Genomic DNA, 12634 nt, shown 5'->3' with positions numbered 1-12634 from the left:
ACTTTTCTAGTTCAAAAGGTGTGATATTTCTTTAAAAAGGGTAAAAATAAAAAGAAATATGAGAAGCTTCTATTTTATAAGCCTTGTGGATGACATATTCTATGATCGTTTTGGATCTGGCTTGACCTCCCTACCTGTTTGGATCTCAACCTCCAACCCTTATCTCCTCCTAAGCCTACAAATAGAACCATCTCCATTGATATGGCTAGTCAAAAAATCTCAAGAAGCTTGGTGAAACTCTGCTCAAATTCCCATATTTTGAAAACCCTACTTTTGACAGCAACGCATTGGAATGAAGGAAAATCAAAAAGACATCTACAACATCAAGGCCAAGTTGTGACTTTTTTGAATTATTAATACAATTACTTTATTATTTCCCACAAATAATTGTTTAAGCATTAACAAAGTTTATTATTTGTTTCCTTGATTTCTTATATAGGCTACATCATATTATCTTTGAATCATTGATGCTTTGATGGTTTTTTTCTTTTTTTCACTTGCATCTTTTCGTTTCAGAGCATAGAGGACGAGAGCCAAAAATGCAAACAACTAGCAACAACAAACATTAGGAAAAATGTAAGGATCTATCCTACTTCTATTTTCATTATTAATTTGATGTTTGATAAACCTAGGGAATTTTATTTCCATTGTATGTTTTGCTCTATATCAAGGTGCCAGGTCTAGGGAGATTTCCATTGTCCATATGTAGGATTTATCCATCAAACACTCAACCTATGGAGGAAACATGGAAGTTGAAAACACCATGCTACTTGACTGGGTTACAACTTGCATAGATGAAACCCAAAGGATGATTTAAGAAATTATAGAGGATCTAGACACCTTTGATGGCCACTTATTAACCATGCAAAATTCATGCTATGATAGAACCAATAAAAAGTTGTGGGTGTAAAAGGTAAAGTTTCAAAATAAAAGGTTACTAGGACAAAAGTTAACATTTCTAAAGTAGGAACTACTGGACTCCTAAAGTTACACCAAACTATTGGTGAAGCCATGTATACTTTGTTATAGAACAAGAAGTAGAGAATATGATATTGAAGGAAATAATAAATGAGCTTGAAGAATCTCTCAATTCAACTCCTTTTTCCATGACTACTTTTCCCATCCAAGCACCCGAGGCAATGATAACTACACCGAAGACACCTCATCAAGTGCATAAAGTAGCACACCTTTTAACTGGAATTTAGTCTTATATTGTAAGTAATATTAATAAAACAATGTGAATTATTAAAGATATATGGAAATCACCTTACACTTGAGAAATTTATCACAAATAATTCACTCGTTCGTTGAGAATTTGAAAAGAGAGATTGAAAATGATTGAAAATTTGTCTATAATGAATTATCAAGTTTTATACGTAAATTTAGCTCACTTAGTGAGTTTCAAGGAATGCAACAAAGTCTCCCAAGGCCTAAGAGAATTAAGAAAATCAAAGCTAGTTGGTATAACCATATCAAAATGTTGGAAGAGGCTATTGTTAATTGTTTGAATATCGATGATAAAAGAAGTAATGTTTTTCTTAAGACTATTATAATGATTAAAGACCCTATGTTGATCCCTCAAGATATACAAAAAGAAGTGTTACAGGCTATTAAGACATAAATGGGTTTTGAATTTGATAGCTTAATAGATTTCCCTAAATCCAAAATTAAGAAATGGTTAGTCACATTTGTTAACAACAATGAGGATTAATCATCTATAACCAAATAACTACAAGTGTATAACCAAGACATTGAGGAGGAAATTTTTGATCCATGTGTCAAACAAGATATAATGATTCCTCCAATGAAATAGTACATTGAATAATGGTTGAAGCAATCATTGCAAGAAATCATTAATCCTCAATAACTATCAAATAGTTAGATTAATGACCATCCTTTTCAACCATATACAAAATCATTCCTTCAACATCATATAGACATGTCATTCCGCATCATTTTTTTAGTATTCCAATCCTTTGAAGCAATTCCCCTCCTTCCCAATCTTTGTTCATCCAACTTTCTTGATTGTTCTATATGTCATTTACGCTAATCCCTGACTACATTTATTTCTTTCTTCCAAGTACCTTTAATATATATCGATCCATAAGAGCTAAATCCCAGTCCCTATGGGATGAATGAATTTACTTTTACAATTTTTAGTATCTATATTTTCAAGAGTGCTTTATGCATCTAAATTTTCAAAAAAAAAATGAATTTGTAACACTATTTTTTGACTCTTGCAGATAGCTCCCTAAGTTCGGGAAAGCACCTCATTTGTGATTCTAAGACTTGTTTTAAAGTAGTGTGAATATTGTGGATGTTTTCCTATGCCCTTTATGAATTATATGAATGAAATTATTCTATAGCTCTCTGAATGTCTGGACCATTATGCCTTTATCTTTGTCTATTGTCTTGCTTCAATGATGCTTACTTCACAATGATGAATGGAATGGACATGATCAATTAAAATTTGTATATTTACTTTTGTTTTATGTTTTTTTACCACACTTGGTCCACTCACATGTGCATGATATGAGTGTTATACTTTTTCTTATAATATATTGAAAAATACGAGTGTGCACTGAAAGATGAGTATCACCTCTTTAAAAATGTAGGAGGTTGACTTTTTTCTTGATGGGAAAAAAATCAACTACAAATAAGAAAATCTATCTTAAACATATCAAGGTATTTTCTTATGATGCTTATATTCACATTCGAAAGGAGAATAAGTGTAAGCTAGATAAGAAAGTTGAAAAGTGTATCTTTATTGGATATAAAGATGGTCTAAAAGGTCATAAGCTTTGGAACCTAAAAACTAAGAAGGTTGTGTAAATTCAAGATGTGGTATTTATAGGAATCAAAGATGTTGTCAAAGATGAATTCCTACCAAGTGATAAAGAACCATAGAAGATAGAGTTTAAATTGAAGGTTGTTGAATCAAACTCTACAAAAGAATAGGAATTAGAAGATGAATAACCACATACTCTAATATTGAAAAGATCAGTTCAAGGAAGAAGGAAGCCATAAAGGTATACTCCATGTTATTTCCATTAAAACAATTCTTTGTTTATTTCTAATAATGATCATAGAATAGTAATGATTCGATGGATTTAGAGGGAGAAAAAACTTTGAAAAAAGGTCGTGGTTGAAGAAATGGTAGCCTTATACAAAAATGAGGCATGGGATCTAGTAGATTTGTTGACTAGAAGAAATCCATTGGTAGCAAATGGGTGTTTAAGAAGAAATTGAATGTATAAGGAAAAGTGAATAAATACAAAGCACGATTAGCAGAAGAAGGCTATTCTTAGGGGGGGCGAATTGACTTTGGTGAGATATTTTCTCCTATTGCCAAGTTAACTTCTACTAGATTTCTTTTATTTGTAGTTGTTGATTTTGTTTTTGAAGTAGAAAATATGGATGTGAAGGTAGCATTGCTACATGGGGATCTAGAAGAAGAAATAAATATGACCCAACCAAAAGGCATTGTGGTAAAGGGAAAGAAAGAACTAGTATGCAGACTAAAAATGTCCCTATATGGGTTAAAGAAATCACCAAGGATGTGGTATTAAAAGTTTAATACGTATATATTGGGACTTTGCTTCAAAGGGAGTGGAGTGGGTCACTATGCACATTTCAAATTAATTGGTGATAATATTAGTTATTTAGTCTTATATGTTGATGATATAATATTGAATGGAAATTATAGGGACATATTCTAGGAAGTTAGAACTCAATTGTCCTCTAAATTTGACATGAAGGATCATGGTGTTAAAATTTCCATTTTGGGCATGGAAAGTAAAATATATCAAGAAAATAGGAAACTCTACCTAAATCAAGGAAATATGTTGAGACAATATTGTAGAGGTTTAATATGCAGGAACGTAAACTGGTTAAGGGCACTATTCATGTAGGGGTAAAGTTATTTGTAGAATAATGTCCCAAGACAGAAGAAATGGAAGAGGACATGTCCCATGTTACATATTCTGGTGAAGTTGGAAGTTTGAGGTATACTGCAGTTGAACATTTGAGGTGACAAATCCAAGGAAGGAACATTGGACAACTATAAAGTGGTTTTTTAGGTATTAACATGGCACTGCTAATTATGGATTATGATACCAGAGAAGATCAATATTGGATAGAGTGTTGGAAATACATGGCTTTGTTGATGCAGGCTTGGATGGATATTTGGATCATGGAATATCTACAAACAAATATGTGTTTAACCTATTTGGATCATGATTCAGTTGGATGAGAAAGAGACAATATGTAGTGGCACTCTCAACTGTAGAAGTTGGATACATAGAAGCCACTAATGCAAGCAAGGAAGCAATATGGTTTCAAATATTTTGTTAAGGTATTGCATTGGTATAGTGAGCTATGAGGATAGATTGTAAGATTCATAGTGCAATAATCCTAGAGAAGAACCATCATATCATTCTAAGTCAAAGTATGTTGATTTTAAATATAAATTTGTGAGAGATATGATTGAAGAAAAGAAGGTTATGTTGGTGAAGGTGGATACTTTGAAAAATGTTGTAGATTTATAAAAAAAAAAATTGATCACTAAAAATTTCTATTGGTGTAGAAAAAAAATGGGCATTATTTCCCTCAATTATTGATTATGTACTCCTATGACCCACTATGTGCAAATAAAAAAACAAGTGGGACAATGTTGGGTATGTGTTATATTATTTGCATGACTACCACCACATGTTGTACATTGTGTCAGGTGCAGTAGGCAGGTATCTTGGGCGGGGGTGGGAGAAGACCCCTACATAGGGGGTTCACAAGGGGGTGGAATCCCCCATGCATGGGTTTTGGGGGCAGTGTCCCCGAAATTTTTTTTTTTGGTGATTTTTTTCATTCAATTTTGGCAGTTTTCAACACGTGGTTTTCTATTTTAGTAATTTTGTGGCGCATTGTGATTTATCCCATGATTTTGTAGTTTCAATTGAAAAATTATAGTTGTATTACAATCTATGGTAAATGGATTGGTGGTTTATGGATGTCACAAGCTATATATATAAAAAGGAAAAATGTACTTAAAAATATTTCTAGTTTTTGTGATTTGGGTTTTCAAGGTAGAATATTTGTATGAATGTATTTGTTTTCCATTGCATATTTTATATTTTATTAAGAACTTGTTTGTAGCAATTAAGTGTACATGGTTAAAACTAATAGGGTTTTCCTTATTTTTTTGTGTTTGTATGGGTACAAAACTTTTCAATTTGTGTTGATATCATATACTACAACAATGTTGCATTCACCCTTTATTCACTTATTCGGTGATTGAAATATAAATACAATGATGCCACATATCTTTCATTAAATCTGTGAAGAGATATTGCACCTTGGGAATAAATTTAAAGAGCCTCTATTGAATAATGTTATGTTTACTGAAGTAAGTAGTTGAGTAGTGAATCAAGCATGGAACAGAGCCATTATTTTTTTATGCCTAATATTGATTAGTGGTAGAGAGCATTATTTATTTCCATAGAGATTCATGTTGATGAAACATACATACCATATTCCTACCATTTATAGAAGAGAACTGCCTAATGAAATTGGCATGTAATAATGAAGAGTATGCATGATATTCTTTTTAAGGATTAAATATATAAACGTTGTATTTAGTTCCCCCAAAGTTTTTCCAAAAAGATTAAATTATTATATTTCCTTTACCACGTCTTCCTCCAAATAATCATAATATCCATGATAAAATTTAATAATCCATGAATTAGGCCTACATTTTTTTGCCTTTATGGAGTGTAAAACTACCTTGGTTTCCTCCTTTGAAACATTTTCTCCCAACTCATCATTTTGTTGATGATCTATCATTCTTGGAAGAGATGAAAATTTTAAGATATCTAGTATATTTTCTGTTAAATTATGGTATGTTCTATGCTTAGAGCAGTTTACTTCTTTTACTTTTTATTAGCCACTGATTAGCAATCACAACATAAAGTAAAGTGAAGATAGAACATTAAACGATCAACAGAAAACAAGCCAAGACAAGAGACACAAGATGTGGCGACTAGCCAGGGAGAAACCCCAATGTGGGGAAACCCTTTGATCAAATCTTATTTTATCTTCAATAGTTCAACACACAGAGAGAGATAATACAATATCACTAATTAGTGATTTACAACAGTAGTAATGAAACCCTTGGACAGCAATAGTAAAAGTGATCAATCAGCTCCCAAAATGTCTTCAAGACAACCTAGGAGAACTCGGTCTCCAACAGAGGTAGTGGCAGCCCAAAACAGTCAAGGTAAGATGGTCAAAATAGCAGTGCATACTACAACATACTGCAGCCAGCCCTAACCAGATAACGCAATCATAAATGTACCCTTAAACAGTCAACGCAGACCTATTCAGCACTTCGGCTAGTCTAGGAGAGGCTACCCACACAAGGCCGCAGTCAATGGAGGCAATGTGCTGGTCAACGCAGGCATAAACCATTTGATGCACCTTCCTGCGTCCTTGCTACCCTAGTTGCGTCCTCCTCCAATGTTGCCCTAGTTGCGTCCTCTTTCCCACGTTGCCCTAACCGTGTCCTTCTCTTTCCACGCTGCCCTAGCTGCATCCTCTCTCCTTCATATACCCAAGAGATAATGGAAGAGATGAGAGGTAATATGAGTTGAGATAATGACTCAACGTCTCCTCTATTTATATGCAACGTTGGGCAAGAGTGCCACACACTTAACTGTTGGCCGACCTTGACAATTTGTCAAGTAATTACTAATAAATTCATATCTCCATAAATACTTGTCGGAATTGGATGATCTTTAGATTAATCCTACACCTCTCGACAAGAGGAATCTAGGAAAAATATCAATTGCCATAGAGGAGGTGACCCACATGGAGTTTGGCCCTAGTTGTCAATTTTAACATTTTCCCTTGGAGGTTCTTAGACTATAATTTTATACCCTCTTCTATAATTTCTAATAACTTTTTAGCCATTGTGCCCTCTTGATTATTTATTACCTAGACAAATTTTTAAATTCTTCTAATTTTTAGCATAGTTTTGGAAGAATTTTAGTATTTTCATTACGTTTGGCTAGCTAGATTCATCTACTTTTTAGCCCCCACTATATCTCTTATTTCTCTAGGAGCATCCTTGTGACACTTTCTAAATTCTTTAGGTTCATGCTTTCTTCTAAAAGAAGAAAAATTTTCTGATATTCTCTAACGTATATTTGATTTGTTCCTTGGTCTCAATTACCTCTTTTTGGTTCTCTAGTTTTTGTTTTCCCATTCCATTGGTATTTTCTTAACTTTCTTTGGATTGTTATAAAACTCAAATGTATTTGTCTCGTTTTAGTTTATGACATGCCTCCCCCAATTCTTTGTTAACATATATTTGAAACCCCATTCTTCTAGCCAAGAGTGATTAAATTTGAAAGGGCTTGGGGGTTTTTGTTCTATTTGGATAAGAATAGAACCAATGTCCTGAACCCATTATTTCATTGTTTTTTATTTCTCCAAAATTTCCCTACTCCCATAAACCTATATAACCTCCTAGATACCCCCTCTCTTCCATATATAAAGTTCCTCTAGGTAGGGATTATATGAACTAGTTCCATGTTACAAAATCTCATGTCCTCAAACAAATGCACAAAGAAATTTATATATTTTCTAAATATTATGCTTATGGTTGCTCCAATTCATTTTTATTTACTTGTTTTGAGGAATTTTCATCGAAACAATTTTCATGTTTTATTTTTCCTTTCTAACCTTCTGCTAACTAGTTAAGAACTTCTTATACTACTATAGCTAAAGATTCCACATTTCCCTCTACTTCCTCTTCACATACCTTTTTTTCTTGTAGATTTTTATTCTTCTTGGTATATCATGAAATAGAGGGAATATTGAAACCATGGGTATGGGAAACGATACCTCCAAATCACCTTTCTATATTGCTTCAACTAGCCAAAGAAAAAATTAAACTTTCAAGGCATTTCAAATTCAACCATAATTAATTATAAGAAGAAAGATTTAAAACTTTAGAAGGGTTTAATATTTTTTTCTAAAGCAAGAAGAAGAAGATTGGATACTAAAGAATAGAGCTATTTTGTTGGAAAAGGGGACCCATAGTACAAAATTATTTTAAAATTATGCAAAAAAGGAAAGAATACCAATATTATGTGGGAGATAAATAAAAAGGATTTTTCAAATGTTAGAAATTTTCAAAGAATAAAATAAAGTATAAAATATTTCAAAATTTTATTTTGAGAACCTCAAAGGACCAACATAGTGGAGATTTTAAAAGTAGCATATGTATTTCCAAGAATTATAATAGAACAACATAGAGAGGATATTGAAGCAAAAGTTACCAAAGAGGAATTCAAGTCTATTTTACAACAATTCAAAAGGCAAAGAATCTAAGGTCCGATGGTTGGGCAATAAAATTTTACCTATGGTTATATGACCACCTTCAAGAGGAGCTACTAAGAGTGATAGAAGACTCTAGAGCTTGAGGGAAATTTTTGTATGCTCTAAACATAATCTTTATGGCATAATTTTAAAGGAAAATGACCAAAAAAATTAATCATTATGGGCCAATCTCATTATGTAACTTATTATACAAAATTAATGTTCTAGTGAATAGACAAAAGAACGTTATCTAACTTTATCTCAAAACACCAATTTTTATTTCTTCACAATTTGAAAATTCATGATGTGATGGGACCAAGGTAAGAAGGCTTATGCATAGTTAAGGTAAAAAAATACTCTAATTATGGTGATGAAATTAGATTTTATAAAGGATTATTGTAAGATAAGTTGGTTATATCATAGGTTGGTGCCAACTCAAATTGGGATGGGAATTCAAGTAGTAAGTTGGATAATGGGGTGAATATCTTTGATTTATCTAGCAAATATTTTTAGCATATATATTTTTTTATATCCTTCAAGGAAACTTAGACAGTGTTTTTTGCCATCACTCTTTCTATTTTTAGTGGTCGCAACTAGTCCAAGTAGAATGGGTACAATAGTAAGGGAAGGTACTACCAAAGGCATTAAACTAGGTAAATATTTGTCTTTGTCTCATTTCCTATTTGCATTTGATGCCATTCTATTTTGGATAAGGGCCTATTAGGAAAGTAGAAACACACAAAAAAAAATCTTGACTTATATAGGAAAGCAACTAGGATGGAAGTGATTGTTGAGATATCCTCAATTTATCTAATGGTCTAGAAGATGGTTTAGAAAGAAAGTGCTATCAATTATTAAATTTTACCCCCTTGATATTTGAAAATGGACTAAAATGTCTAATATTATATAGTATAAAATTAGAGTTGCCCTTATGAAAAAATTGAATGGAGAGTGACAAATTGTTGCTACAAATGGTTATGCAGAGGGGTTAGATTGACCCTAGTCAATTCAATGTTGGAGGGTATACCTTTTTATTATCATTCATTAGCTTACATTTTTAAAGGAATGTTTCAATTAATTTGTTTACATTTTGTGGATATGGAAAAGAGAAAAGGAAGGCATACTTTGGAAAAGTGGAAATAACTTGCAAAATCAAAGGGAGATGGAGTGTAGGGATTGAAGAATATGCATTATTTGGACACACTTTAGATAGAAAAATTATTTGGACAAAGATAAGGAATGAAGGTTTATGGGGGAAGTAAAGATAGAAAAGTATATAGCTCCTAGATAAATAGAGGATTGCATCAGAAGTGAAGTGAAGAGGTTTGGAGGGGGTTCATTAATTCGGAAGGTTTTACTAAGTCCTTTACACTATTAGGTAGATTTTTTATTTATAAGGTAGGGAAGGGAGACTAAATGAAGATTGAGGAGGATCCATGGATTTGATGTAAAAGTACTACAACCTACTTTAGCCTTTTAAAAAATGTAATTTCTAACCTTGAGATCTATATTTGAGCGGATGCAATAAATATACAATCTATTTATATATGGAATAAAGGTTGGAAATCAACAATTCATCTTGAAATTCAAGGAGGAGAGGCAAAGGAATGACAATATTATATATCTAGACTAAAAAATAGTCTTATCAAACTTAGTGTATAGGAAAATGAAATTATATGGTCCAACATTAAAGTCTCTGGAGTTTATATAACAAAATTAGAATATGGGGACAAGAGGAAGGAAATTAAAGAATGCTAGAAGATGGGGTGGTGGAAATCTTTAAAAAAATTAAAAACTCCATTAAAAACTAGCATTTTCCTCTGTTTGGAATTATCTAAGAAATTATTAACAGATGACAATTGCAAGAAAAGGACAATGATAGGATCTTTGATGGTGTATTTTTTGGAAGAAATATGATCAATCTATTTATCATTTACTATTCTACTTCCCTTGTACAAGAAAGGTCTAAGGTGAGGCACTAAAGCTAATATATGAAAATTTCAAGTTGGAGGGGGGAACTATGTTAGAATACTTTGAAGGGTATTAAAAGGATAAAACAACAAATATTATAAATCCTTACCTTCTATTGTTGCTTAGAAAACATAGGTTATGGCAAATGAATGTTTTTTTCAAAACAATAAGATTATTCCTATGCAAGTAAACCAAAAAATTAGATATGATTGTGCTCGCTTGGAAACCCAAAAAGATGAGTTAAAGAAATTTGGAATTTTTAAATATTGGTGAAACAAATCCATGGAGCTATTTGATGTTGCCTAGCAAGAAGCACTACATGAATGTGGAGTAGGAGGTATCGTGTATTTAGGAGAAAATAATTGTAGGGCCTTTAAAGTAGCTATAAAAAAAGGGATGTGATACCTATATGCTTCTATGACATACCCGGTGCTTCTCCCAGATGTGTCAGGGCGGAGAAATGAGATCATCACTTAATAATAACTTAATAATAATAAGAATTGGGGGGTTGTGCTTGGTCTTAGTGAAACGTGCATGTGAAGTTTCTTCCCAGTTCTCTTTATAGTAGCTCGTTGTTAAGCAGCCCAACAAACCAATTTGAACAGGTCGATTTCCACTATTATTGCATCTCGATTATTAGAGCGCTCTCCCTCAACTTAAGGGGGTTGTGGGAAAATGGGAACTACAAGTTGGAAAACCTATTACCAATAGCAGTTATGGATTGAGTTAGAGTAGTAATGGATCAATTTGTAGATCTCTATTTTTAGTATGTATACAAGGAACTCAACAATAAAGAATATATTATCTCTAAAGATACTTTAAACTTGTAGGAGGGGGTGATGAATATTGATGAAGAATATGAGGGAGATTCACTCTTATTCAAAATATCTCCAATTTACTTTTAGAGGAAAATCTATATGGGAATCCATTGCAAAAAATAAACTAGAAACTTCCTTGTCTCTCCATAATTTTTTGGTATTTTGTGGCTTTAATATTGTATATACGCCTAGCATTTAACCCATTTATCAATGGAAGGTTGCATAAAGCGATGCACTTATATAGATTATTTTGATAAAACAAAAGTAGACATTTCATCTTCTAAAGTATCAAAAGGTGTATCTATATATATATATATATATATTCAAATATTTAATTAAGGATTGCTTCCAATTTATTGAGAAGATACACAAATTTGTGTGAGATGAATTTAAAAAATTGCTACGTTGTTAATATGGATACTTGAGGAGGCACAAAGACCAAGCATGATAGAAACACTACCTTTGTGAGAAAATATAAGGTGGCTATTCATATTGCATTGTAATTCAAAGAAACAAAACGAAATGAATTCTAGCATTGGTAAAGAAAATAAGGGATACTCACGGTTCATGAATTGATTAATTAAAATCGTAGGTGTATAAAATCCAAATGAGGTAGATTAAATTGTAATTATTTTTTAGGAATGAGAAATTTTCCATGAGGAAACTCAATTATTTAACTAAATATTGGTTCCAATTTATTGAGAAGATAGCCAAGAAAGTGGAAGGACATAATAGCAATTGTTACAACAAATTTGTGTGAGATGAATTTAAAAATCACTATGTTTTTAATATAGAGACTTGAGGATCCACAAAAGCCAAACATGATGCAAATACTATATTTGTGAGATAATTTAATATGGATATGCCTATTGCATTGTAATTCAAAACATCAAAACAAAGTGAATTATAGCCTGAGGAAAGACAACGGATACTCTTAGGTTCATGAATTGAAATGAGGTCATCATTTTTCTAAATTAAATTGAAAATATTTTTAGGAATGAGATATTGTCCGTGAGGCTTAGAAAGTTTTTATATAAATGGAGCCATATGATGGATTACGCTATCAAGACCCTTTCCTAAAATTTATATAAATAAGAATCATAAAAGAAAGAGAAAGTTCCCAACGAATTCAATGTTAGTTGGTTATGAGATTAACGATGTAGTGTTGAATTTTGGTTTAGAGGTGAATGTTATGTTGAAGAAATCCTAGGCAATTATGGAAAATCCCCCTATTTTACTTTTTCCTATTCATTTGAGATTATCTTTAGCAATATAGAGATTTTCCATTGGATGATAAGGGACTAAAGTTAATTCATATGGAGTGGAATCATCTGAGAAATTTGGAGTCATAGAGATTATGGATGACTAAGAACCCTACCCTACATGGTTGATAATAAATTGGGTATTTTATAAAGATTTAATATTAAATTTGACCAATATTTATTCAGATAATAGATTCCTATTAACTT

Source organism: Pinus tabuliformis, chromosome X (assembly GCF_031772625.1).
Source record: "Pinus tabuliformis cultivar Carrire ecotype Pingquan chromosome X, CPIR1, whole genome shotgun sequence".
Taxonomy (NCBI): domain Eukaryota; kingdom Viridiplantae; phylum Streptophyta; class Pinopsida; order Pinales; family Pinaceae; genus Pinus; species Pinus tabuliformis.
This window is presented reverse-complemented; position numbering follows the sequence as displayed.